The 23414-nt window shown below is 31.3% G+C and overlaps 1 long non-coding RNA gene and 1 other non-coding gene across 2 annotated transcripts in view; one reads left to right on the top strand and one right to left on the bottom strand.

Annotated features, from left to right (window-relative positions):
• LOC120613439 (uncharacterized) overlaps positions 1 to 23414 on the bottom strand; it is a 182419-nt gene that overhangs the window by 26318 nt on the left and 132687 nt on the right. The window lies entirely within an intron of this gene.
• On the top strand, positions 8918 to 9036 carry LOC120613558 (5S ribosomal RNA). Its single transcript, XR_005655734.1, has one exon. It is a non-coding gene; the product is annotated as a 5S ribosomal RNA (ribosomal RNA).

A 23414-nucleotide genomic window follows, 5' to 3' on the forward strand; every position in this document is an offset into this window, starting at 1 on the left:
AATAATTTGAGAATTAATTTTAATTTCTTAATTTAGAATGTCAGATCAAACACAGTGGTAGTATCACTAACTGCTCCTAGTGTCATTATAAAAGGACAAAAGACTAAATCGATGCTAAACCCAAGGTAACACAGGTCATTTTCTCTAGCACATAGCTTTGTTTTGTTTGGTTTAAAAGACATCTGATATTGTTATAGGCTGGAAAGTTGACTTATTAGAAAGGAATGCTTAGAGACCACCTCGCTGCCATGACAGATTATCAGATTAGTCCAGCAAGCAACAGGGAACACACAGCTTTAGGGAATCTGTATATTGATGTTCTCGTTAATTTTATTCATTCTGATCTGACCATGTTCATTTTTCTTTTTGAGTGTAAGTACTTCACATTGAAGAAAGAAAAACATTATGAAAACATCATACAACATTAAGGAGTAATTCAAATACTAAATATTAAATTTATTATAGTAAATATAATATTAATGTAAATATAATGGCAAAAGTATAATACAAAATAGCCAATGAAATTTTTTATAAAAGTACTTCTTTAATAAGTTATAATTTATTAATGGCTACATATTTGACAGTTTTCCCTTATAGCTTAAGTTTTTGCAAAAGGAATTTTGATCATTTTAAACAAATTTATTTTCCATAATTGAGTCTCTCCCTACTGGATAAGCCCAGAAATATTTTTATATTCTTCATTTCTTTTCAACTTCTTTTCTTGGCATCTACCTTTTATCATCCTGTTCTCCAGATGGCAGGTCCTTGCCTGTAAGCCATGGTTCAAATATTCTGATATTAACTTTTCTAGATCCTTCCCATAATATATGCTCTTAACCACAGTGTTTTATCAAGCTCACTCTAGGCTTTGTGGCTTCTGTGGCAGGACTGTCTGGAGATATTATTTCACTTCAAAGGCTTAAATCAATTCTTTCTCAACTGTAGCCTCCAAGATCCAATTTTCTCACTCCTGCTAAGCAAGAGATCAAATCAATGATTTTACCACCTGTTTAGTTGTTTTTACATTCACATTTTCTTCAATATGTTTTTAATGTGCCTAACATGCTAGCAGGATTATAGCTAAGTTTCTGCATTTACCTGTCTAGTGCAATTTCATGTATTATTCAAAAAACATTTCCCACACACTTTATTTTTTTCATATTTTATAATCTGTGCTTTTTATACATTACATAACTAAATTAAGCTAAAAGTTAAATTTAGTAAGCTATCTGAAAAATGATCACTCTAATTTTTAAAATTCTTTTTATGAAGAGTTTATCAAATAGACAACAATTTCATATTTTTGTGGATTTATGATTTATTTTTTACCATATGTATATTTTAACATTAGGAAAAATTGTTAACTTTATTATTACGAAAGATGAAACAATTAGATGATATGCACTTAATTTGATTTTCACCTTTCGATATACAACATTTAACCTCTTTAACACAGAGCTTTCTGCTTTTAGGAAGAGTTTTTGGCATGATTTCATATTGTCTATTAGTTCCTTATGTACATTGCTTAATAGGAGAAGTAATATGGAACCCTTGCCACAAAATATCATGGAGCCATTTCTCTTGCATTTGTACCTGAATACCTAGGGATTGTCTGTACTTTTCTTAGCAACCTCCAACCCCAATCTCTGACCCCACCATGGACAGTACTCTTCGCAACAGAGAGATGTCTGTTATTTTCATGAGCTTTAATTGAAAGAAATGTACAGCTTATAATGAGAGAAACTCTTTTCTACTCTCATTTTAGGAATAAATTTTATTGGAGCTGAGATAAACATTGTGTTCCTAAAAGAAGTTTCATTTAAAAGGTGAAATTGAATCAAAGAAATAAATATTTATAAAACATTAAGATTTAGACTTTCTAATGGATGCAAATATATTTTTCTTTTTTTTTTTTCCCTTTTTCCAGTTCTACAAGATGGTGATTTTTTGGCTTAATGCAATATCATAAATAAACGTATGATGAATTTAAACAATAAGTCACAAAGCTACTTTCCAGCATTATTTTTAGATTGCCCTTGAATCTCTCCATCTTTATGTTAAACTTCATTCTAATACATAGGCAGGACAAGAAGTTGATGTAATTACTTGAACAGAAACAAAGAAGGCTTTGCCATAGCTGCAAATGACATTGATGCCAAATCACTACCCTGGCACTGAGTGATGAGTGCTCTGCAGATAAGAGGTTGAAGCACCAAAAAACATCATTTAGAGAATAATCCCAGGGAACCATAGCAGCACTTCAGATGCTCAGACATTCTTTAAGAAAAGATAAATTGGTAGTCACGCACTCAAGTAATTTATGACTAAAGGCAAATAAAATAGTTTGAAGATCTTCTATGTTTCTTTCCCTTTGAAGGAAAAATGACATTCATTTAACAATAGGAGGAAGTATTATGGTAAGAATCAAAAATGGAAGGGGAGAAATTGCAGCAACTCACAGGATAAGATTAAATGTTTACGCAATACTTTGGTATCTAATTAACTATGTGAATGAATAACCAAACTTAATGTAGTTGAAGTTTATTTGGTTGATTTTCCTACTAGTAACAATTGAGAAGTTTTTAACAAAAAGCAGCAAGTGAAGCTGATGCTGTTTAGATGTTGAGAGTTATAACACAGGCTTGAGTCATTACCCTTAATGCTCTGACAACTTCCCATATATCGATGAAATTTTAACAAATTCATAACCATTTTAGACTAGTTTCTTTAAATTAGTAGGAAAATTGCGGGATGAAATCAAATAATACATATGACATTTCTGTGCTAATTATAAAGTAATATAAGCTCTGTTAACTTCAAATGAGCTTTCTTTTGATATCTGTTGATATCTTGAAATTGCGACAATTTCATGTGGCTTAATTTAAATATCCTTGGATTAGTCTTAAACATATTTTGAGTATTCTGTTTCTCACTTAATGATATAATCAGCATTTAAAAACAGTTCCTAAAAGGTGGTATCTTACTGCATATTAACTTCCAATTTATATAATTTTTGATATATTGACTTTATAGTAATTTTCATACATTTCATTTTTTTTTAAGCAACAAATTTCTAACATTGTAGAATACAGTCGCGTGTTACTGGACACAATAGTTTTCTCTGAGTTTTGTGTTGTGATACAAGGTACTCAGGCCAAAATAAATATTGATGCTAGCCCCAAAAGTTACATTCTAAAAGCCCTAAATTCTAACATGACTATGTTTGCAGACAGGACCCATAGGTTTTAATGTTAAATAAGGTCATAAGAGTGGGACACTAATCTGATAGGATTAATCCTTTTAAGAAGAGTCACCGAAGAGTTTTCTCTCTGACTTTCTGTGGAGGAAGACAACTAGAAGGAGGTTATCCATAAGCCAAGGATATCTCTACTAGGAACCAAATTGCCTGGAACCTTAAACATGGACTTCTCAGCCTCCAGAACTGTGAGAAATAAATTGCTGTTGTTTAAGCTATCTATCCAGTATATGATATTTCATTATGGCAGCCTGAGGAGATTGTGACATTGCGATAGAAGCATTTAATAGAATGTTAAGGACAAAGGAATTTGTAAAAATAGAAAATCAATATTTTTTTCACTTCTCTACTGCACAGTGATAAATGTTAACTCTTGTTCTCACTGGAAGATGAACCATTCTCGGAATTTTCTTCAACAATTCTAAAGATAATTCGGCAGACATGTTTTGAAAATTTCAAATTTCAAGGTAAACACTAAACTTATCACACAATGTTTGCCTTAGTTTAAGTTTTTTTTCTAATTATTTATGTTCAGAAAAACAATTGCTACTACATTCTGAATCTAAGTAAGGCTTAGATTCAGAATTAGAGTAAGGCTTACCTACCACCATGCTATTTTTGTTAACTGATTTTATTTATGTAGTGGAGTTGTAAGAGTAAGTCTATCTACTTATATAAAGTTGGTCATGGTTCAAGTTGGCAAAAATGTTCAAAAGGAACTTTGATGAGGGCATAGGTAGGATAAGAGTACCAGAAACCAATTAAATATGCAAGCATTTCTTTTTCAATTACCGATATGTGTAATTTATCAAGCAGTTTTAGCAGTATGTTTGCCAAAAAAATAGAACAACTTTGCTGACAAATGTCACAGAGTTAAGAATCCATTAATGAGCTTCTTTTAGAAATTGGTTTCTTTCAACTTGATCAGCCATGTCTCTTTGGATGATTTAGTTCCTTATACCTTAAAATACAAACTAGGAGGTATAGTATAAATCACTAAAGTACAATTCTTCTTAAATTACATATTACTGGTTAAAAAGGGACATGATTATTCCCTCTGCATTAGAGAACCCAAGAGCCACTTTAAATTTTCTTTTAAATTCTATTTCTTCCTTTGGCATATGTCTACTTAGGCAATGGCATACATGAATGATCTCGTGTAAACAAAGAATTCTTCCAAGCTGAGAGGAGAGATAAAAACAGAGATGATGTCATAGACTAAGACCATATTTTAGAAAAAACAGAAAAGGGGTGTTTTCATTTTGTTTTACCATAATTCGACCTGAGCAGTCTATCTTCAATACATGGATGTAGCAACAGCACTGACACCTACATATTGATAAGCTCTAAGTAAGCACTTTACACGCATTCTTTTCTTGGTCTTCACACATTTTATTAGGTTGTTAGTAGTATTACCACAAATTTAAAGGTAAGAAACTGAGATTTAGAATTATGTAACTTTTCTCTTAGTAACACTATTAATGGTGGTGCCAAAGCTCAATTTCAAGTCTATCTGGTTGGAATGCCAATGTTAACTTGCTTTTTTATACAGACTGCATAGAAACTGGTCTCTTCACTAATATTAGGCTAACGTTAGCAAGCACTCCATAAAAAGATAGGTAGGTCTTATGTGTGCAAAATACACACGTGGAAAAATATACTTTAAAACTAACAGAAAGCAAAAACGAATTCTCCTTATCATTTACACTAAACTTTTCATTTCAATGATTTCTAGTATTCTTTTCCTTAGCTACTTGTAGTATGATTTGACAACACTGATATGGCAGCAGATCTACCAACTTGAGTAGGTCTGGTTCTGGGGGAACCAATCCAGCTCTAGATGATAAAATGCACTGAGTCTGGTGAGCAGAATAAAGAGTTTCAAGCAAGTTTGTCAGCAAAGGTCTGAGATAAAGTAGTTGGTTTCCCAGTAGATGGCAGCAAAAGCAAAACACGAGCAGGCAGTCTGACAAGCTGGGTGACTGGGCAGAATCGAAATCAAAGAGATTCATCAGTAGGTAATAGATCCAGAGGCAAAAACAAACAAAAAAACCTACAAAAAACAATGATTCAGAACTCCAGTCTCCGGGTAACTTGTCTATTATGAGTAGACTAGGGAACAAGATCTAAAATGAAAATAAGAAAATGTGGCAAGAAATGTTCCTTATCACATAGTCTATGTTGACTTAACTTGGGAAGCTAAGGGAGATCAGGTTTGAGGATATCCATAGTTACAACAGTTCAACATCTAGAGGCAAGATAACAGCACATGTGACTAGAAATAAGGCCAAATAATAAGAGTAGAATCTATTAAATAACTTTTGTCATAACAGAAACTAGATGGTAACTGGATACCAAAAGAGTCTTATATCATCATAAAATCTATAAATACCTTTTTAAAAATTTCCAGTCGGTTAATCTCTATTCCCTCCTACCACTCTAATCAAGAGCAGTTTTACATGTCGATTATAGCACACGAATACACATTCTAACCTTTACTTCGGTTCCTTTCTACTTGTGTGGTTATACTGTCCCTTCCACTCCCCGTGTCTTTCCTTTCTTTGTCTTTACTTTGCATCCCACTTTTACCACTCTCCCTTTTGTGAAAGTTTCTCATTATTTTCTTGCTGTCATATTGCATCACAGCAGCACTTATCATGGCAAAAGGCAATCTAGGCAGCAGCTGGAGAGCCCAGGAGATCCTGTCATAGGTGCCAACTGGTAAGGAAAAGATGGATAGAATCCACTCTTCTGTGTGCTTCCAGTATCATTTTCTAATTCCATGGCAGTGGAACTGGGCTGTATCTATTAGTGATAACATTTTCTATTAAATTATTTAAAAAGGATTTTTTCTAGAGCACCTAGAGATGCTACGTTATATTCATAAAGAATAAATATTACCTATGTTTTTAGGAAGTTCTTAGCAAAATAAAATTCAACTTCTGTGCACTTCGCCATTTAGGGTATTCGGTAGAAGGGATTAACAACAGGGAAGAAACAAAAAAAAGATAAACATGTCTTACTCCACTAATTTAACATTTTTCTATGTTTCCATTTTAAAGAGTCTGCTAGCATCTTCAGCATGAGTAACATACGATTGAAATACCTAAAACAATACTGACATAATCATAGTAAGATGTATATAAAGTATATCCAATAAAGTTATCAGCTTTACATTGTTGATCTATACATCTACCATAATGACAGTGTATTTTATCAATGGCAATGATATTGAGGGAATTCAAGTCCTTGAATCCAGAATTCCATATTTTCCTTAGGTTTAGTGTGTTTTTTTTGTTGTTTCTTTTTTTTTTAAGAGGGGCACTAAATTTTCACGTAGCATCCTCTAAACAGACATTACATTTCTAATTAGTAATCTTGATATTTCCAAACAATTTTCAAATATTTCACTATAACTATATGAGAAAAACCTAGAGATAATAGTTAAACCATTTTGACAAATTAATGGAAAACATAAATTGGTCCTCTTCAATCAAATTTAGTCCTTAATTTCTTTTTTACTACTTGCTTACTTGAAACAATAGAGTATGTAGAATATTGGATTCTACAATTTAATATTTACAATTTTTTTTTTCTTTCACTGGTATATGCATAGTCTGGTTGAGTTGACTGATTTCAAGTCTAAATAAACAGCAAATTCTTTTATACATTACAACAAGGATCAACAAACTTTTTCTGTAAAGGGCTAAATAGTAAATATTTAGGCTTTGGGGACATATGGCCTCTAACTACTTAACTCTGCTATTATAGCAGGATAGCAGCCATAGACAGTATATAAACAAATGAGTATGCCATGTTCCAATAAATCTTTATTTACAAAATTAGGTAACAGGCTGGATTTGGTCCACAGACTATAGTTTCTGACCTCTACATCAGAATTTCTCTCTTTCACTGCTTCTGACCTTAAACTGTTTCACAAAAATTATAGGCAGAAATATATATGTATGTGTATATATATATATATATATATACATATATATATATATATATGTATATATATGTAACTTTTATGTGTGTATATATATAAACTTTTGTGTGTGTGTATATATATATATATATACACGTATATATCAAACTTTTATTATCACATTAAATAGTTGTACATGTTTGTACTCCTGATATCTTTGCAGTTTTATGTAGGTGTTTGTGGTCATCTGACTCACTCTTCTATAGTTTTACAGATAGCAAGCACTGTTTGGCCTAATGGCATTGTTAAAAAAGAGGGGGGAAAAACCTATTTTCCATAACCATTTCCTCTTCCTTAATTTTCTATATAAAACAGTCTCACAGAAGATCAAAGCCATTTATGGAATCATGCAAAGTTAGACGAGAAGGAACTCAGTAGGCGTTTAGTTTAAGGTCCTGTTTTGCAGATGAGGATATTGGGATAAAAGAATTAAGTGATCACCCAAGTCAGTCTAAATAGGGAAAACAAAACAAACACACACAATTCCCAAGCTGAAGTCAAGCCATTATATATTTAGTAAAGTATAAGGAGCATATTTCTTCCCCATTTTAGCAATACAGGCTGCACACTCACATCTTTACAAAGTATACCTCTAACAAACTCTCAGTAGATGAAACCAATTCACTTCTGTAAATCTCTGTCATCTATTCAGAGAAAGGAACAACCTAACTCTGATCTGAATGTTGGAGGAACGCATTGGTTGTGAACAATGGAGACAGGTCTTCTAGAAAAGCCAAAGTCAGTCTAGTTTTGATTATACTGTTTGTGTGTCTGTGTGTGTCTGTTTTCCCCTGTGAGCTTGTGGAGATGAGCAAAATGTGTGTGGAATGTGATCTCCAGGAGGGTACCAGAAGCTGGATGTGAGGTTGCTAGGCAATTTTCCCTATTGTTTTAAACAAACCGCACAGGGCTGGCAGCAGCTGTCAGAGTTCCTGGCTCTTAAGAATAACAGAGCTGAAAAACACAAAGAACAAAGGTCTTCTACAATAAATGGCAATAAATAACAGGAACTTTCTATGCCAGTAAATGCAGGCACTTGGATGTTAAAGCAATTAATAAGGTTAACAAACACAAGAGGTCATTTGAATTCTATTTGTTGTCAAATACTTTTTCCCTCCAGACACTTTAATTTAAATGGTAAGACAATCTGAAAAAAGAATTGTAGAATATGATTTTAATAAATTCTTCCTTTAAAATCACCATTTTCTTGCTCATTTATTTTTTATTTTATTTGTGGAGAATTTCACCTCAGGGACAACAGTATAAACCTTACTTTGAGTACATTTCAAGACATTAATAAAAACAAATTCTACAATTTATGTTAAAAACAATCACACAACTGTACTATCACCGTAAGACTCTTTTTTTTAACCCCTTTATTATGTATACCCATTCCTTTGCTCATTCTCTCTTCATCATTAAGGTGATTATATAAGGTTACACATGGAACAAACTTAAATAGAGCTACACACACACACACTCAAGATAATGTATAACTGTTGAAATCTGAATAACCTCTATGGGTTGTATTATTGTCAAATTTTTGGTTGTGACAGTGTACAATAGTTGTGTAAGAGATTGCCATTGATAGAGGCTGTGATACATAAGACTTATTGGTACATTGCTTTGCAACCTCCTGTGAATCTAAAATTATTTAAAAATAAAAAGTTTTCATCTATGGCCATGCCACCCTGAATGTGCCTGATCTCATCTGATCTCAGAAGCTAAGCAGAGCCGGGCCTGGTTAGTACTTGGATGGGAGACCACCTAGGAATACCAGGTGCTGTAGGCATAAAAAAACAAAAAAGTTTTTAAAAACCAAACAGGTTTTTAACTTTTTAACATTTCAAAATTAGAGCTTTTTTCCTTAAACAATATATCCTAGTCCTATTGGTTTAATTCATACCAATGTGTAAATGATTCCATCCTTCCTTCAGTTAATTTGTGCTTAGGCATTTATTTCAAAATAATTTGAAAGGTGTAACTCAAATTATCTGCTAATCAATTTTTTTCGACATGCTGCTGGGCTTAAAAGTCAATTAGATAATTATTTTTTAAATCTATTTATGGAGTCTAAACCATTGGAAAATCTAAAATTAAGGATCATTCTGAATGGAATAAAGACTGTATACATTAATAAACGAGTCTTTTCAAAACAACGTTCTTTGTTTTTCCAAGTGTGTGTGTGTGTGTGTGTGTGTGTGTGTGTGTGCATTTTAACATTTTATTTAGTATAAATACAGATATGGGAAATTACCAAGATAGTACATAGAAGTTCCATGTACCCTTCACTTAGTCCTCCCTAGTGATTACATCTTGTATAACTATAGTCAAAATCAGAATCAGGAACTTATATTGGTACAGCGTGTATGCATAGTTATATCCCACTTTAACACATATGTATAGATTCTTGTAACCACCACATCCATTAAGATTCAGAACTGTGTCATCATCACAAAAAACTACTGGTATAGACATTTTACCAATTCACATGAAGTGTAGAAATTTCACCTCCTTTCAAGTCCCTCAATCTTATATGTTTATGATATAATTGTCTTAAATATTTCCTTACATATATTGATTTCCACATCAGACAATGTTGTGCCTTTTCTGTCAAATATATAATAAAATACTCAAGAAGAGAAGAAAAATAAATTGTATTTACATTTACTCTTTCCATTATTCTTTTCTCTTTCTTGATGTTTCAAAATTCTTTTTAAAAATTGTTTCCTTTCTGTTCAAAGAATTTCCTTTTGCCTTGCTTTTAGGGAAGGTCTACTAGGGACAAATCCTCTTAGTTTCCTTCATCTAAGAATGTCTAATTTCCCCTTCATTCATGAAGGACATTTCTGCTGGATATAAAATTCAGGGCTGATAATTCCTTTCTTTTAGCATTTGAAAAATGCTGTACCACTTCTTTCTTGCCTCCATGAATTTTTTCCCTGCAGGCAAGGTACAATTTTTTGCTGTTTTTAAGGTTTTCTTTTTCTTTACTTTTTAAAAGTTTTATCGTGATGTGTTTGGGTGTAACTGTACTATTACTTAGAATACTTACATATATATTTACTTTTGAAATATTATCCATGAAATCCAAACATATAGCAAGTAAAAGTCATTAAAATTGCTAAATTCAAAAAGCATATTATATATTACAAAACTCAGATTTTACTTATTTTTTCTATTCTTAACCTTTTTGTTCTAATTTGTTTTTAGGCATTTAGAAATTTATGATGCAAGAAAGGTTAAATAGAAAACAATTACTTCTTTGTTACTAACAACAATAATACCTAAAAGGTTTTCTTATATTTTCAGTGAACAGCTATTTTACTTTTTTAATTTCAAAACAATGAGCCTCTCAGTTCAGATCTTTGGTTTCTTTCTTTGCCCTCAGTGTCATTCTACCACTACAGACGAGCAGACAATTAATTCTGAAACAGAATGTTTATAGGCAAGAACAAAGTTTTTTAAAGCCTTACTCCATTCCCTCTCTGAGTTTAAATAGATCAAGTAAGGTTCTGAATCTGAGATTTTTTTTTCCTGCAATATAAAAAATTATCGTTTAAATCAGAACAGGAAAACTTGGTTTTAAAGTCCATTTGAATCACTCAAGCTTGAATGGTTGAAGGATAACCTGAAAAGTTATGAGTGAACTATATTGTTTGGATAAGAAGCATGAGTTATATGTAGTAAATGAAAAATTTTCTTGCAGAAAAGCCTCACTATATATTAACGCAGAAGATGTCTAAAACTGCTAGTCCATGTTATAAAGCCCACTTTTAAAGCAGTAAATAGCGAGTCCCCACCAATTATTAGCCTGTAAGCAATATCTTAATTATTACAGTGTTATAAGAGTACCTCCACTGACAATAAAGATGGAGTGTATCTGGCATTTGGCAACAAATAGAATTTCAGTACACGTAAATGTGATTTCTATATATGTCATTAGAATCTTACATAATGTCTGCATGTATCACAGAAAATAAAGTGTTTCTAATCCTCATATTAAATCATTTATCTGAGTGGTAAGATAAAATTTTGAAGAGCTTTCTGGAAATTTTCTGGTCTAGACATTCAAGTTCTGAAGAAGTACTCTGCACTAAGTTTAGGAAATGTATTTTTTCTCTTAAAGCTTATGAGTCAAATTTTACTAAATATTTTATTTCAGATAAATATATTAGATCCTCATTTTTCTATATTTTCATTGCATTTTTCTCAAGGTGAGAATAGACGGAAAAGCATAATGAGAGAGTGTTAAGCATTGTCTTAAGTACGTTACGAGCAATAAATCATTTAATCCTCAAAGTTGACATGTGAGATATATTATATTATTATTGTACTATATTCATTTACAAAATGAGGAAATTCAAATGCCAAGGGATTCTAACAGCTAATGGCTCAATTTTAAAACTCTTACACCTCAATACAGAGTCTGCATTTTTAGCCACCACACTATATAGATGCAAAGGAATATAATAAGCATTAGAACTAAGAAGAACAGGTGAAAAATTTACTTTACCATGTGCCAATTGTACAATATTGACAACTTAACCATTTAATGCCCTTGTCTCTAAAATGGAAATAAAAATTTCTATGTTGAAAATGTTTGTAAATATTAAAAACAAGTTAATCCAAAACTTCCAGCACTCCCTAAAAGGTCAATAAATAGTAGCTATGATAATGGTGTTATAATGTTTTCTTTCTAAATATATAAAACTGAATTTTGTTTGAGTATTTTTTTTCTTCTTTTGGATTGATCGATATTTTTTAGGGCAGTGATTCATATTCTTTTTCCCAGCAGAATTTAATGCATCTTCTCTCTCTCTTTTTCTCTATCTTTCTACCTCTATCTTTCTGTCTGTCTCCAAGAGCCTCATATTTGACATTTGTATGTCATACTTTATCAAAATCTCTCCAATAAAAACCCTCTATTCTTGCCATTTTTCATGACCTGAAACATGTCAAGCTCATTCGCTACTTTATAGCTTTGTTCCTGTTGTTTTCTCTGTTTGAAATGTGTCTATCCAGTGTCCTCTCTACCTAATCAAATATTCATACTTAAAGGTTTAGTTGAAATCCTGCCCACTTAACAAAGATTTTTTATCTATTTCAGTTGATAATATAACAGTATTCTCTTGTAAACATCAACAGAAGTTCTCTTAAACTCCACTACAAGGGTCAATTGTGTTTCCTTTGAGTATCTGGTTTGCTTTAACATATTTATACTGCCAATCATAGAAGAGTTGTTTTGTTTCTATGTTTACCTGGTTATCAGGAACTCTGATCCCAAACACGCAGTCTATTCTAGCAGGTATAAAATATTTCAAAACATGCTAATTATTACTTTAAGTTGATATATGGATTAACTTTGTTACCTCTATTTTTCATCTTACCATCATATATATTTATATCTTAATTTTTGCATGTGTTAAATTCTAAAGATATGATACAAGTTTCTTTCACCGAAAAAGTAATCCTACAAAGGAAATGTTTGTAAAATTATTGAAAAAATAGAGTAAATAATATAAAACAAATTTAAAATTACATGTAAACAACCATCCAAATAACCATATCAAATACTTGAATGTATTCACATTACAGATTTTTATCAATTTTGTGTTTATGACTATTTGAATGGGTTTAGAATGTACTAAAATATAATTTTATATTATATTCAAAATTAATGTTATATGAATATTTTTGCCATTAAATGTATCTTGAAACATGTGGCTTCATAATATGTCATATGAATATATCATTTAATTGAAGTCTTCCCACATGGCCAAATATTTATGCTGTGTAGAATGGTAAACACATCACTTCTATAATAAAAAGTTTTGTGTTGAATATCTTTATTGTTAAATATTTAACTTCATATTGTTAATGTAAATTAAAGGAAGTGAAGTTTCAATTCATAAGTCGTACGTATTTCTAAAATTATTAATACTTGCCAAATTTTTTGTCACATGATCTCTATTTGACAATTGTGAGCATTATGATTCATTTTATATTTATACTATATACATTTCTATAAATCACTTCAACATCTTTAGAAGGCATGCATGAGTAAACAAATGAATTAAGAGATGAATGAATATATTTCCAACACATATTTACCTCTCCTTTAAAATCATATATAATATATCATTTACTTATTTCACAGCTTTTTGTTGTTTTTAAAAATCTTTTAGCATTGATATCATTTTTATGTCTTGAAATAAGTTGTAAAACTCTAAGAAGATACTATGTGTAACATCTCTTCTAAATCTCTGTTTTTATCATATTTGTGGAAATACAGTTACAAGTCATAATACATTTGTTAGTTAACAATTAGACTTCACGGTTTACCAAAAAAAAAAAAAAAAAGGACAAAACTTAATCAAGGAGTAGTATTAAGTGGTGAGAATACAAATAACCACAAACTCTCTTGTCCTATCATCAGTGGTAACATCATGACAGCCAGAAACAATCTTTTATCACTTTGTTCTTATCAAGAAATGTTAGACAGTGACAACAGCACATATATTCTTTGACCAAAATCTGCTTATAACATTCCATGTGTCACACTTCAGGACATTGAATCCTTAGAATTTCTAAATAACATGACAATAAGGTCACTTAGATGTCAGATCTCAAAACTCTGAGGGGGCACAGATATATATTTTTGAAAGCATTTTACTCAACCAAGAGAAATTCATAGAACATACGAGTATGACAGAAATACTACAAGACTGCCTTGAGGAGAATGAACCTGAAATTGAGTTATACTAAACCAACAGTATTGACAGCATTACTTTGGGATGAAGTAAATAAGTTCTCCATAATCACACTGGGTGCCCAGATTATGATCTCTAAATATTTTACTTGTATCCATAGGAACTAGGAATCTATGGAAAAATAAATAATTTCAAGTTAAGGACAGAAAATATATGAGATGGATCTGAACCAGCTACACATACCAGAGAACAAAGAAGATTTCAAAGCTACTAGGGTCATGTCTGAAGTACACAGAGCCAATGGGAAGAGGATCCCACTGGCCAAAGAAACAGGCTATTTTGTGTAGCAACAAGAATAAAAACTGTGATAGACAGAAATCAAAACAGAATTAGAATAAAGCTTTTGGTTTTCTAAATGTATTACTACTCATCCATTCACTTTATATTTCTAAAATTAACTTCTATGTGGTCATTGCCTTACCTATTTTATCTGTCCTTGATGTTTTATACCTGTTCACTAAAATTTGGAGGGCCTTAAAAATTAGTAAAGGCAAAAACATGTGTTTAATCTCTCGCATTAAACCATATGAAGCCTGGGGCTCAGATTTACTCTTTTTAAATATTTTTTAAGAAAATACACAAACAGACGCACACAATCTGCTTTGCCAGACTAAAATAATGTTAAAATTTGGTTTGGCTTTCTTTGCAAAAAGGTGACCCTTTCTGTCTTGCACCAATATCATTTTTTTCATGCACTTATTTTAATTTATAATATGAATAGAAAGAATAGAAAGAATTTGACTACCTCCCAGGAAATAGTTTCCTGAGTGATTTATATCTGTAAGGAGAGTTAGGTCATTTTCAGTGTTTTCTCATTCACTATGGAAGTTGATCGGTGGTTTCACTTAGAATTTCTCAGGTGTTGTAGTGTGCGGAGAAAATGAGACTGCACATCCACCTTGTTCTTCAAAAGCTCTAATTATACATTGTCTGGAGTCATAGTCATTCATATTAGTAATACACAGTGTGGCCTGACTAGAAGATATTCACCATGTGGGGAAAAAATAAAGAGAAACATATAGTAGTATAGAAAAAAAGCCAACAGAGAACAATAGGGATTAACACAATGAAACTGGGTTCAAATACAAGTTCTATTTTAACTGCAATTTTTTGAAGTATTTAACTTTGGAGAAAAAAGATAAGGTTGTCTTCTATAATCATCATTATTTAATATGTTAATGCAAAAGACATAGTAACAAAATAAAAGGCATAAATGGAAAAGAAGAAATAAAATTGTCCTTATTTGAAGACAACATGATTTATTATACAGCAAATCTACAAACTTTTAGAATTAAACAGTGAATTTAGCAAGGTTGCCAAATACAAAGGTCAATACACGAAAATCATTTAAATTTCTCTGAATTTCAGCAACAAAAAAAGAAAAAAAACTGAAAAAGATATGTTACCAAAGTATTCATAAGTTATAATTACTAATATCTAAATTGAAATGTAGATTATTAATAAAATTAAAGAAATTATAAACAAACAGAATAATATACTATGTTGATGGATCAAAAGTTTTATTGTTTAGATATCATTTCTTCCCCAATTAAATATTAAATTTCAATGCAATACACAGCTGTTTTGTTTTGTTTTGTTTTGTTTCGTTTTGTTTTTAAATTCACAAAATGACTTAAAAACTCATGAGAAGTGAAAAGGCTTAAGAAGAACAAAGATAATTTGATGAAAACAAACAAAGAAGGCTTTACAATAATAGATATAAGACCTACTATAAAATTGTAATAGTTAAGACAGTGCATTTTCAGTACAATGATAGATAAATGGACCAATGCAACAGAATACAGTCCAGAAACAGGCAAACACATACTTGGTCACCTAATTTATGACAAAAGCTACACTGCAGTTAGGTGAAGAAAAGATTGTCATTTCAATAAATAGTACTGAGTTAATTAAATGTGCATGTGGATAAAAGAAGTTTTTCTTGTGCATAATATCCACAAAAATCGATTTCAAGTGTGGTGCAGATTGAAATATAAATGGCAAACAAGTTATTGAGAAGTAAATAAAGGACACTATCATCACTTTTGTGAGGGAACTATTTCTTAAATGGGACACAAAAAGCACTAACAATAGAGATAAAAATTGATAAATATTTATTAAAATTAATAAATTATGTTTATCAAAAAGAAATTATTAAAAGAGCAAAAAGGCAGATTAACATATTCTGAGACTATTTGCTTTACATGCATTTGACTTAAAATTCATATTCAAAATATATAAATAATGTTTACAGAGACTAATTAGACAATGCAATAGAAAAATGAGCTAAAAACTTGAACAGACTTCATAAAGAGGATAACAAATGGCAAAAAATATCAGAAAAATCTCTTTTAATCAGCAAGAAAATTCAAAGAAAAATCATAGTGCTCTAAAACAAACCCCCAAATGACTAAAGAGAAAAAAAAATTTCAATACCAAATATTAAGTATTTCAAGTGAAGCAAATAGAATTTTCTCTCACTGTTAAGAATTAAGTTGGTGCATACATATTAGAAATTGTTGGTAGTATCTAGTATAAGAACTGGATACCCTATGACTCAGCAGCCATGCCTAGGTAAATCTCCAACAAAAATACACCAAAAGGTAGTTAAAATTCTGAGGAACAACACTGGAATGCATACATTGCCCCCTTTCTTATATTATCCAAGGATTGTGTAGGTTTTGTCACACTCGGTGATGACTGTTTTGTCTTCTATTTGTAATCTAGATACAATTGCTCTTATTCCAATACAATTAGAAAAGCAGCTGAGAATTGAAACTGATCAAGCTAGTGCAGACAATCAAGACTATTCTTAAGTGAGTATTTTCTCATAAACTGAAGAAGAACATCAGGTTTGTTATTCCTTTACTAGCATTCAAGTACGTTCTTGTATCTGACAGCAGTTTCTTGGGCTCAGTGTTTATGGGATTTTTGTGGTCCCATAATTGCATGTTGCAGTAATTCATAAGTGGCAGTGATATTGACCGGAAAGTACTAACAGAAAGTTTTGAAACACTGAAATGTTGAGCTGTTCACCTGTGTAAACTAATCTTGCTGCCAGTTGCTGTTTTTAAGGCTTACTATTGTTAAGAATGGTCGTGATTAATTTGGCACCATATTTATGTCCAGTAAACTGTAGCTTTAATTGAATAAGCTAAATAATACTTTCATTTTAAGGATGAGGATATTAAATCTCAGTAATCAGCTTATCCAAAGTCATGTAGATAATTTGTGGCATAGCAATACTCAGTGTGCTTAAATTTACATCTCTGAATAATCTATAAATATAACATATACATTTTCCAATTTATCAGCCATGTAGCAAGTGGTTTCAAACATGTTTTTTTTTTGTTTTAGTCATTACTGGGAACAGATATTAGCCCAGAAATTTACCAGCAGAAGTTTGTGCAATCTTTTTAACCTCCCAAAGCTTGTTTCTTCATTTTTACAATGAGGCTCCTAACCGATAAGATTGTATAAATATATAAATTAATTTGTGTACATAATATGCTTAGTTTATTTGCTGTTATTACTTTTGTTTGAAATAAATTCATTTATATTTTACTGCAATTTTTATTTTTATCATACATTAATTTGGAGATGGCTAAGATTAAGGATTAGATCAACTAAGAAATAAATAGCTTTTTCATAAAATATATGCATATACAATTAGTCCTATAACTTTTCAAGGTACAATTTATTACTCATTTTTTTCAAATAAAATGACCCAAAAACTTACTAAACAAAATGAATTTATCATAATTTTTTTGTTAAATAAATAGTCATTGAAATAATAGTAAATGATGATTAAGACAATAAAAGAACAGAAAAAAATAAAGTCATAATAAATGCAGTAAAACAAACTAGATTCCTGGAACAGTGCGGTGTTATGAGTAATATTTAGGGTTAAGGATAACAGGTTATTTCCTTTTCAAATCATAAGTACATAGAGTCAGTAAATTTTTTAAATTAGAAATTGTTTTAGCCAATTCTACAATTCTACATTTCCCACTAGACTTGCTTAAGATAATTTATAATGCCTGTTTTTCTCTTTGTTAATATTACATATTAATGTAACATTTTCGTAAAGTTAACTAATCAAGAATGAAAATCTAACCAAAGTTAGAAATGAGAGATAACTGAATAGGGAATTACAAAGACAATATCCAACTCCTTGGTTCTAAATTAAAAGCCAGACTTTGGGCGTGTATGTTATTGCTACAGTGTTTGAAAAAAAATACTCTAGAATGCCAAAACCAACTGCCAAAAAAAGAGAACAAATGATAATACCAAACATCAAAAGCTACTTTTCACAGTCCTACTCTGAAACAGAGGATTATAAAAACATTACTTGTTATAGTCATAACAAAACCCAAAGTTTTGTGTCAAAGCAGGAATAGTTCTGAGTCTCTTTAAACTCCAGTTTAAATAGGGTCCTGATTAAAATATTAAAAAGAAAAGAAAATATGTTCGAAATGCCAGGATTAAGAATAATTGCAGGTGAAAATCCCACCATAATTCAACAAACGCATTTATTATACTAGCTTCAAGGTGTTATTTTTGTGTGGCTTTTAGATAATATAACATTTAGCGTAGTCTTCTCTAAGTATGCATCTCTGAATTTAGAATTGTTTCCAATCCTCATTAACTTCCATTTTCTACTCAGAATAGTGCAGAGAAAAGGTGCGGGTTTTGTTAACAGTTCCACGTATTTTTCTGTTAGTTATCTAAACCGAAATAATTTAGCCATTTTGAAAAAACAGGCTTTTTTTTTTTTGTAATTACAATTTAAGATTAAAAATACTAACCCTCTCATTATGTATGTTGTGAGAAATTAGAAGTAAATTTCCATAAAATGTATGCTATTGTTTTTATTAATGTTATAGTATCTTTGTAAGATTTGGCCCTAGAAATAAGGTCCACGTGTTATGAGTAGTTTGTCTCTTGCTACTTTTGCAACTGAAGAATAAAACAATGCACCGAGAAGGCCACAATTTCTGGAGGAAAAGCCCATTAAAGTATTAGCCAATTAATACTTTGGATTATGATGAGATTATTTATGTACAGTTAATTTTCAATACGGAACGTTAAACAACATAGTCATTTCAGGACAAGAAGCTCTGTTTAGAATTTTTAGATTTAGTTTTAAACAGCTATTCATCTATATTTTCCTGTAATATAATTTAAGGCTAATTGAAGAAAATTCAAATGAAGTACTTAAAAATTCTTAATTATGGGAATTTGAATTGCTTTTTCTTACTTACAGTTGTAATTCATATTCTCATAAAAGAGATATATTTTTACATGTTTTCACCAATGCCTGAGATATTTAAGACTATATTATAGCTATGTCATAAACGTGAATATCATTTGTTTGCTTATTAGTTTCATTGAAGGCAAATAAATAGGTAAGTCTTAAGTCACTGTCAAGTAAATCTTCTCTGGTTCAGCTGTTTAATCCTGATGAATTAAGAGTGATTTCTATTATAGATCTATTATTTTATCATTATGTAATACATTTGTATCGAGTACCCATTAGTTGATGAGCATTGTGCTGGTTGTGGGGAATGTGGAGATTAATAAAATCTGTTCTGAGTCTGACAGGAGAGCTTGGTCTCTTAGTGGAGAGAACTAATTAGCACTTATTTCTTCCATCATGTTACCAGTGCATGCATTGTACTATGAGAAACAGTTAGCTCAGATTGGAAAAACAAAGAAGTTTTCTGAGAAGAAATTTATGTGCTATTCTGAGTAGGATAGAAGGCATTTAACCAGCAAGGACAACAAGCAATGTTAACATAGTCGTGAGGCAGCCATTTTGATAAGCCGTTTTAGCATAGTGATTTTTAGGTACTCAAAAATTTAAGCTCTAAATTTGTACCTATGTTTTATTAGAATTTTAAAGAATCTGCAAAAGCCACATTCCACATTTTACCTACCCCATCTATGACCCTGAAATCTGGATTTAAGAATAGTTAGTTGGTGAAGGGAAGCCTGTATCAGAGTGGAGGTCAGAGTCAGAGGGAGGCCTGGGAATGGGCTGAAGGGTGTGTGCTGCCACCATCTGATCATTCAATTACAGAAAAGGTTGTCTGTCTCTCTAAGTTTCTGCTCATCTTTGAAAGTTCACTTATATTTTAATCTGATTCTGAAATTCACAATTTCTTTATTTACAATGATCACAACCTCCAATTAGACCATAGAAATCTGTATGGATGTTAAGATGTACCTGAAGACTAGGAGAGGTTAGGTACAAAGACCAGCTAAGACCTGGAGGACAGAATTCAGGTAAAGACTATTCCCTTCTCTATCATCTTGTTATATGTTTCTGCCTGTGCCCAGAAGCCACAGAGGAAAAAGAGAAGAAAAAGAAGGAAAGTACAAATTGACTCAAATTCAAATCTGTCTACTTCTGTCAGGTCAAATCATCCATGAACAGTTGATTTTCATAATGAAAGAGTAAAGAGAGATACATTTTTTGCTCATCAGAATCATAAAAAATAGTCATAGAAAACATTTATCCCTGCTAGGCACTGATTCCAATCATTTTTAATGTAAAAACTCATTTTATTCTCTAAACAACTCTTTGAGGTAGGTACTATTTTTATCACTAATTTGAAAATGAACAAATTTATAAGAGCTCATGTGCTTAACTGCTGTGTATACTGTACTTCACAATGATAATAGTTCCCATCTGCTTAATTTTGCATACGTTTTTTTCTTTTCTTATTCTCCATCTCCACTCTTGATAACATACACCCCTTGTTGTATAATAACTGTTATATGTCTTGCCTATTTTATTTTTAGCTTAGCCACTTGGAATCTTTAGGCTTTTATGTTCCTTCCCTTGACAACATTGCTTCCTCATGTCCCATAATTTTTTACTTGTGATTTTGTGTTATCAGGAAACCTGAGTTAATAAAAGTTTTCACTCTAACATGTTTCATGTCCAATATCGCATTTGTGCTGATCGACTTTCACAGAATATTCATAACAATTAATTTACAGAATTTTATAAAGTGAATAGAAGTGGGATAAATGATTCTTGAGTCCAAGGGCCAGAATAACAGAAACAAATAGATTGATGAAACAATATGCTTTACTGTATTATAGTATGTGAATATGCAAACCATATAAAATATATTTATTTTGATTATTGGTTACAGATCAAAGTGAGTATGAAATTAACTTACCCAAATTAAAATTTTAGAAATTGCGAAATTGTATAGGATGAGAACTTAGACTTGAAGGCTGATACATCTAAATTCACTAGCCCCAGTTCCACTAGTTTATCAGTTGTGTAATTTGAGACAAGTTTCTTAAATTCTCAAGTCACATTTTTTTTTTCTCATGGTAAAATAAGAATCATAAGATAGATATGCTTTTGTATTTAGAAGATGGTTTAGGTCAATTATAAAAATAAATTACTTAGCCCAGAGTAGAAAACAGAATAATGACTCTATCATCATCATCATCATTAACATCATCATCATCTTCACCATCATTACCTAATCATATTATTTTTCTTCAAAACAAAAAACTATTTATTGAGTACTTAGTATCAGCTAATTATTGTTTCAGGTGATTGGGACACATAATGAAAAAAACAGATAAACTACTTACTGGTTTAATCTGTTTAGGCTGCTGTAAGGAAATAATAGAAACAGGATGGCTTATAAACAACAGAAATTTATTTCTCACAGTTCTGGAGGTTGGAAGTCTGAGGTCAGGGTGCCAACATGGTCAGGTGAGGACCTTCTTCCAGGTTACTGACTGCTCACTTCCTCCTGTGTCCTCACAGGGATAAGAGAGTTTTCTAGGTACTCATTGATAATAGCACTCACCCCATTCATGAGGGCTCCACTCTGATGACCTCATCATCTTCCAAAGGCTCCACCTACTGATACCATCATATTGGGCACTAGTATTTCAACATATGAATTTTGGAGGGATATAAACATTCAGACCTAGCAACGACTCTACTTTTTGAGATTAACATTTTATGAGGATGTAGAGAAACATCATACAATAAATTAAATGTGTAAATAAATCACACAGTGTTTTATAAGTCACTAAATGTCATGGAAAACAGCCAAATATAGAGCATAGTAAGCTATATGTTTACTGTTGGTTTGAAGAAATTTAGATATGGAATAGGTCACAGTTAAAAATACATTGATAGTCCTCATTGGAAAGGTCATATTTAAGCAAATACTTAAAGGGCATGAGGCAGTTAGCTAGAGAAAGTTATTTCAGGTAGAGGAAATGACCAATGCAAATGCCCCAAGACAAAAGCACACATGAAGCTGGGGTAATTACAAGGGGACTAGTGTGGCTGGAATGGAGCAAGTGCCTAGGAGAGAAAAGCAGGAGGTTAAGGATTTAACCTGGGGACAGATCATGTTGGTGTGTGGAGGCTGCTGGAAGCTCTTTGGTTTTATTCTGAGTAAGATGAGGGGTCATTGCAGAGTTTGAGACAGGGACCGATGATGTAGCAACATCTTCCTAAGATACAGTAACTCGGCACGGTCAGCATTTAAAAACCTGACATCCTATAGTTCCTAATAGTTATAAGAGATTTGAATTTTTGAGTTGGTAAATTTTATTTTAATTGAGTTCTTTTATTGCCCTGTATTTTTCAATAAAAGACATTTAAAACTAAACATTTCAGAATCAAAACTGATATTTACAGAACATAAAAAAAATATGGATTTCATTGAAGAATGGCAGATGGATTTAATGTAATAATAGAGTTTTAATCTGTGGTCATGAATATATTTCTGAATATACCTCTGTAGACATAAATATTTTTAGTGCATTATTTATTATAATTACACTTCACTGAAATTTTTAAAATATGTGCTCAAAAATAGATTAGCCTAGCATGACATGTTTAACTACTTGGATACAAGTTGAAAATATTCATAAATATAAATAACTATTTTTTAAACACAACTGGATTATAGGTAGTAATTTGAAATATTCAATATGCAACTATTTTCTTCTTTTGTTTTTTCTCTTCTATTAAAAATTTATTTCATTTAGAAACATGTCATATTCAGCCTGGATTTATGCTTAAGTAAGAGTACTTCACTTTGGAGACACTCAGTTTTTAGTCTGAATTACGATGAAACTGGGGCTTGAACAATAGCAAAATGAGCTTGCGCAAAGTATAAATTTGGGATAGAATCAGAATCCAGAGAATCTTCTAGAATAATAGTGCAGAAGCCATTTCAGCACATTTTCTACATTAGTTCTCTTATATACCTTAAACCGGTCATTGTAACTCAGCGACTACTCAAGAGCCGCAAGTAATCTAAGTTCACACTGTACCATAGAGTTTAAAATAAAAATACCACACATTTTCTACTTCACAAACAAAAATCACTCAACTTCC

This window comes from Pteropus medius, unplaced genomic scaffold (assembly GCF_902729225.1).
Source record: "Pteropus medius unplaced genomic scaffold, Ma_sr-lr_union100, whole genome shotgun sequence".
NCBI lineage: Eukaryota > Metazoa > Chordata > Mammalia > Chiroptera > Pteropodidae > Pteropus > Pteropus medius.